This window comes from Piliocolobus tephrosceles, chromosome 1 (assembly GCF_002776525.5).
Source record: "Piliocolobus tephrosceles isolate RC106 chromosome 1, ASM277652v3, whole genome shotgun sequence".
NCBI lineage: Eukaryota > Metazoa > Chordata > Mammalia > Primates > Cercopithecidae > Piliocolobus > Piliocolobus tephrosceles.
In genome coordinates, this window is record NC_045434.1 from 157,350,490 (window position 1) to 157,357,647 (window position 7,158).

Sequence of the window (7,158 nt, forward strand, 5' to 3'; positions counted from 1 at the left end):
CATGGACCGAAGAGAGCTAATTTTTGTATTTTACCAGAGACGAGGCTTCACCATGTTGGCCAGGCTGGTTTTGAACTCCTGACCTTGAGATCCACCCACCTTGGCGTCCCAAAGGGCTGGGATTACAGGTGTGAGCCACCGCGCCCAGCCTGGAGAAGCCATTCTTTATTCCTTTTCTTTCTTAATAAACTTGCTCTCACTTTAACAAAAACAAGGGTGGGGAGGATGTTTTTAGAATAGATAATATAGAGACACAAAAAGGACCATGAGATAGAAAATATATGAAGAAATTTAATCTAACTATTGTAAAATAACTGGAATAATCATAATATACAAAATTAGGCTGGGCACAGTGGCTCACGCCTGTAATCCCAGCACTTTGGAAGGCCAAGGTGGGAGGATCATTTGAGGTCAGGAGTTCGAGACCAGCCTGGTCAACATGGTGAAACCCTGTCTCTATCAAAAATACAAAAATTAGCCAGGCATGGTGGCACATGCCTGTAATCCCAGCTACTTGAGAGGCAGAGGCAGGAGAACTGCTTGAGGCTGGGAGGCGGAGGTTGCAGGGAGCTGAGATCACGCCACTACACTCCAGCCTGGCTGACAGAGCGAGACTCCATTTCAAAATAATACATAAAATTATATATATATAATATACAAAATTAGTGTACTGGTAACATCTTCTTGTAATATATATGTAGTAAAATTAAAAAAACACTGTACTATGACAGGTGAAATAAACAAATGAATGAAATAAATCCTCATTCTAACCAAATTTTTTTAGTATCCGTCTAAGTCTACATTGGGACTGCCTCAGAAGACAAGAATGATATAACTTCTTGGTTTTCAGGAGTAGAATGATACCAGTGAGACAACCATAGGAAACTATTTAATTCAACAGTTTTCAATATTCTCTCTAGCAAAGGAGCAAGTGCCCAGAGTATGCAGGATTGGAGGGAATGTTTCATTCTAGCATAATTTCAGGAAAGTTACGATAATGTGAGGATATGTGGAAGAGGACTCATTTAGAATTCTATTATCTACTTCAATGAGGAAAAAGGCATTTCTGAGTGGAAAACTGGTACACAGAAAATAACTCCTCTGCAAGTGATAGGGAATTAAGTGTAGAAAATTAGAGAAAATATTACTAGACTTAGCCAAATAACTTCCGTATAGCCCCTTCAATAAATTATGCTGGGAAAATGGAATATTCATATGCAAAAGAATGAAACTAGACCCTTATCTCTCACCATATATAAAAACCAACTCAAAATGTATTAAACACTTAAATGCAAGACTAAAAATTGTACAACTACTGAAAGAAAACATGGGGGAAACACTTGAGGATATTGATCTGGGCAAGGATGTTACGGGTCACACTTCACAAGCACAGGCAACAAAATCAAAAATAGACAAATGGGATTTTATTAGACTAAACAGCTTCTGCACAATGAGGTAAACAATCAATACGGTGAACACGTATAACTTGTAGAATGGGAGAAAATATTTGCAAATTATTCATGTGACATAGGACTAATATCTAGAATATACACAGAACTCTAGCAATTCACAGCAAAAATAAAAATAAAAAGAAAAACCACCCCCATTAATCCAATTTAAAAATGGGCAAAGGATCTGAACAGATATTTCTCAGAAGGCATATAAATAACCAACAAGTATATGAAAAAATGTTCAACATCAGTATCATCAGTCAAATGTAAGTCAAAACCACAATAAGATATCATCTCACCCCAATTAGAACGGCTAATTCTAATTATCAAAAAGACAAACAAATAATAAATGCTGGTGAGGATACGGAAAAAAGGGAACTCTCTTACGCTGCTGGAGGGAATGCCAATTAGTACAGCCATTATGTAAAACAGTATGATGGTTTCTCAAAAAAACAAATATAGAGCTACCGTATGGATCCAGCAATCCACTAACGAATATTTATCCAAAGAAAAGGAAATCACGACCAGGTGCAGTGGCTCATACCTGTAATCCCAGCACTTTGGAAGGCTGAGGTGAGTTGATCACTAAAGGTCAGGAGTTCGAGACCAGCCTGACCAACATGGCGAAACCCTGTCTCTATTAAAAAACACAAAAATAGCAGGGTGCAGTGGTGCACGCCCAAAATCCTAGCTACTCGAGAGGCTGAGGCATGAAAATCACTTGAACCCCGGAGGCAGAGATTGCAGTGAGCTGAGATCATGCCACTGCACTCCAGCCTGAGCAACAGGGTGGGACTCTATCTCAAAAAACAAACAAACAACAACAAACCAAAGAAAAGGAAATCTGTATCTTGAAGAGATATCTGCATCCTGATGTTTACTGCAGCACTATTCACAGTAGCCAAGATATGGACTAAGTGTCCATCAACAGATGAATGGATAAAGAAAATGTGGTACATATACACAATGGAATACTATTCAGCCATAAGAAAAAAGGAAAGCTGGTCATTTGCAGCAACCTGGAGGACATTATATTAAGTGAAACAAGTCAGGCACATAAAGATAAATACTGCATGTTCTCCCTCATATACAGGAGCTAAAAAAGTTGAGTTCATAGAAGTTGAAGGTACAATCATAGTTATTAGAGTCTGGGAACAGAAGGCAAAAGGGGATGATAGGGACAGGTTGGTTAATGAATACAAAATTACAGCTAGATAGGACGATTAAGTTTTCATGTTCTATAGTGCTATAGGGTGACTAAGTTAACAAACATTTATTGTGTATTTTCAAATAGCTAGAAGAGAGGACTTTAAATGCTCCCAACACAAGGATATGATGAATGTTTCAGGTGGTTAATATGCTAATTACCTTCATTTGATTATTATAGATTATATACACATATTGGGCTATCAGTCTGTACCCCATAAATATGTATAATTATTACATGTCAATTAAAAATTTTTTAACAACAAAAACTTGAGTGGAGGAGTTAATTTTTTTTAAATTCTGTAGTTGAAGTACAAAAAGCAGAGCTTTTAAGACACATCCCTTCTTATTAAATTAATGACCGCCTGGGGAAATACATCTAAATTACAAAGCTCTAGATGTATTTGTATTATCTATGAAAGATTAATAGAAGTCTCTTCCCTCAAAATCTATTATGGAAACCACAAATAATAGATATCAAAATGTTTTTAAAACTACATTACTTTAAAGTCACACCTTATTGATGAAGTACCTAGTAGTCACACGGCAAATATCAGAAAAGGATTTTCCAAGATAATAGAAAATACAAACTCACTTGGCAACTTAAAATATATTTTATTAAACATATAAACATCTATGGATAGATATGTTAATATTAATTTTTAAAAGCTGGTGGCTACCTTAATATAAAAAAATCCAGAGCAAAGGATATTACCAGGGATAAAGATCACCATTTTGTAATGACAAATGGGCCAATTAATCAAAAGGATACAACAACCTTAAATGTTTGTGCACCAAATAACAAAGCTTCAAAATATACGAAGCAAAATTCACAGAACTGAAAGGAAAAGCAGACAAACCCAAAATTATGATTAAAAATTTCAACAACTCCTCTTCTTTTTCAGATCATCATTGCATTTTACTATAAAACATTGAAATATATTTTTCTTCACAGCTTTTACTGAACACAGTATCTTCCAGTTTATAACAACAACAGAAACAACAATCAGAATAAAAACAGTCTGAAAACGTCCATAGCATCTTGCCTACCTGCTCTTACCCTTAGCTTATGGCTAGGACTCCCATTATGCCCCATCCTCTCCTCAGTATAATTGATAGAATAAGTTGACAAAAAATCAGTAAGGATATAGGAGACATGAACACTATCAACCATGTTGAGCTAACTGACACGTATAGAACACTCCACATCCAGTAAGAGCAGAATACACATTCTTCTCAAGTGTCCATGGAATATTTGCCAATATAGCCTGTATTCTGAACCATGAAACAAGTCTAAATTCTAATTTATAAATTTAAGTTGTACAAAGTATCTTCTCTAACTACAAGTGAATTAAATTAGGCATCAATAACAAAAAAAAAAACCTAGAAAATCTCCAAATTTTGGAACTTAAGTGACACTTACAAATAACCAATGGACCAAATAAATCAAAATGGAAACCAAAAAGTATTCTGAAATGAATGAAAATAATATAACATTCAAAATTTGTGAGATACAGTGTTTAGAAGGGAATGTGTAATACTAAACACACTAAAAGAAAGGTCTCAAGTGAATAATCTAGTTTTACTTTAAAAAACCAGAAAAGGAAGAACAAAATATGCCCAAAGTAAGCAGAGAGAAATAAAGTGGAAATCAATGAAATAAAAAACAGACAACAACCAGAGAAAGTCAATGAAAACAAAAGCCAGCTCTCTGGAACAATCAGTAATATCGATAAACCTTTTGCCAGACTTATCAGGAAGAGAGAAGACAAAAATATCAGGAATGTGAAAGAGTCATCACTATAGATCCTGCAGAGATTAAAGAATAATAAGGGAATATTATGAACAATGTTATGCCAATAAATTTGATAACTTACATAAAATAGATAATTTCCTTGAAAGATACAAACTAGTAAAGCTCACTTAAGAAGAACAATATCCTGAAATAGCTCTTATATATTAAAGAAATTAAATGTGTAGTTAGAAATCTTCCTTAAAAAATTCAACACAGCTGATCTCACTAGCGAATTCTACCAAACATATGAGGAAGAAATAATAGCACTGAACACAAACTCTTCTGATGACTGAAGAGAGGGAATATTTTCCAAATTGTTCCATGAGGGCAGCATAACAAAACCAGAAAATACATTACAAGGTAAGAAAACTACAGACCAATATACTTCATAAACATAGGTGCAAAAATTTCAAACTAAATGTTATTAAATCAAATTCAACAATATATAAAAAAGGTTATAATATGCCATGATTAAGTGAGGTTTATCCTAAGAATAAAAGGTTAATATAACATTCAAAAATCATCAATGTAATGTATCATGTTAACAGAGAGAAAAGTATATGATCATCTCGATATATGGAGAAAGCATTCAACAAATTCCAGCAATCATCATGCTAAAACTCGGCAATTAGCAATAGATGGTAAATTCCCCAGCTTAATAAAAGAAATCTGTGAAAAAAACTCTAGCTAAGATAATACTTAATAATCAAAGAATGAATGCCTTCTCCATGAGATCAGAAATGAAGCAAGGATGTCTGCTCTCACCAGTTCTATGCACAATTACAGTGGAATTTCTATCTAATGCAAAAAAGCAAGGAAAAAAATAGAAGCCATATATGTTGGAAAGGAAGAAGTAAAATTGTGTTTATTTGTAGATAACATAATCACCTACATAGAAAATCCCAACAAAAACCTACTAGAAATAATGAGTGAGTTTAGCGAGACTGTAGGATATAAGATAAATATGTATTTAATCAGTTATACTTCTATATGCTAACAACAAGCAATAGGACATTGAAGTTAAGAGAGCAGTACCATTTAAAGTAACATTAAAAAATATGAAATACTGTGAATAAATCTGACCAAAGATGTATAAGATTCATATTCTGAAAACAATAAAATATCACTGGGAGAAATAAAATATTGCCTCAAAATAATTGAAAAGATATACCATACTTATGGATCAGAAGCCTCAGAATTGTTGTGAATTCTGCCTAAATTAGCATACAAATCAATACAATCTTAATCAAAATGCCAGCTGACATTTTTCATAGAAATTGGCACTCTGATTCTAAAATTTATAAGCCAATGCAAAGAACCCGGAATAGCCAAAACAACTCTGAAAAAGAAGAATAAAGTTGAAGGACTTACACTGATTTCAGGATTTATTACACATGTATTTTGGTATACAGACAGTATTGATATAAAGACAGTACTGTTATAAAGACAGACATTTAGATCAATGAACAGAGTTTAGTTATAGACTCATGCATATATGGTAAACTGATTTTTGGCAAATGTCAAAATATTCAATGAATTATAAGCTTTTTAAACAAATGATACTGGAATAACTGTATAACTATACGTAAACAAAAAACATCTGGACTCTTACTTCATACTATAAACTAAAATTCACTCAAAACAGATCATAGACCTAAATATAGGGATAAAATTATAAAACTTTCTCCAAGAAAACATACAAGAAAATCATAGAAAACCTGAAATTGGCAAAGATTTCTCAAATATGACATACGAAGTACAAATTATAAAAGAAAAAATAATAAATTGGATTTTGTCAAAATAAAACATTTTGCTCTTCAAAAGACACTGTTAAAAAATATTTGCAAACCATATATCCAACAGACTACTTGTATGTAAAATTAAAAAGCACTCTTACAACTTGATAAGAAGACAAACAACACGTACAAAATATTTGAAAAGACATATCATCAAAGATATAAAGATGACAAATAAGCACAATAAAAGGTGCTCAAAATCATTAGTCAAAAGAAATATTCAAATTGAAACCACAGTAAGAGAGCACTACACATCCACTAGAAAGGCTAAAATTAAAAAGACCAACAGATCAAGTAGTGGCGGGGATACTGAGCAAACTGGAGCCCTAGAAACTGATGGTGAATACGTAAAATGGCTCAACCACATTGGAAAACAGCTAGGCAGTTTCTCACCACTTAAACATGTATCTATCATATGACTCAGCCATTCCACAGATAGTTATTTATCAAAGAGAATAAAAGCATAAGAAATAAAAGCATAAAGACTAGTACACAAGTGTCCATAGAGATTTTATTTGTAATGGCCTCGAACTGGAAATAATCCAGATGTCCATCAACAAATCAATGAATAAGCAAATTATAGAAGGAAATACTACTCGGGAATAAAAAGAAAAACTACTACTAATCCATGTAACAACATGAACGAATCTCAAACCAGTAAGCTAAGTGAATGAAGCCAAACAGTACAGATTGTGTGATTCCTTTTATACCAATTTCTACAAAATACAAACTGTAGTGACAGAAAGCAGATCAGTGGTTTCCCGGGGACAGGGTAGCGGATGGATTACAAATGCACAAAAGGAAGCTTTGGAGGGTAATTTATATGTCTATTATTTGATTGTGGTAACGATTTCATGAATATGAAAGAAATCTGTGAAAAAAACTCTAGCTAAGATAATACTTAATAATC

At 33.4% G+C, this 7,158-nt stretch overlaps 1 protein-coding gene across 2 annotated transcripts in view; it reads right to left on the reverse strand.

The window, feature by feature from the left end:
* Positions 1 to 7,158, reverse strand: part of RAVER2 (ribonucleoprotein, PTB binding 2) — a 93,343-nt gene that overhangs the window by 30,545 nt on the left and 55,640 nt on the right. The window lies entirely within an intron of this gene.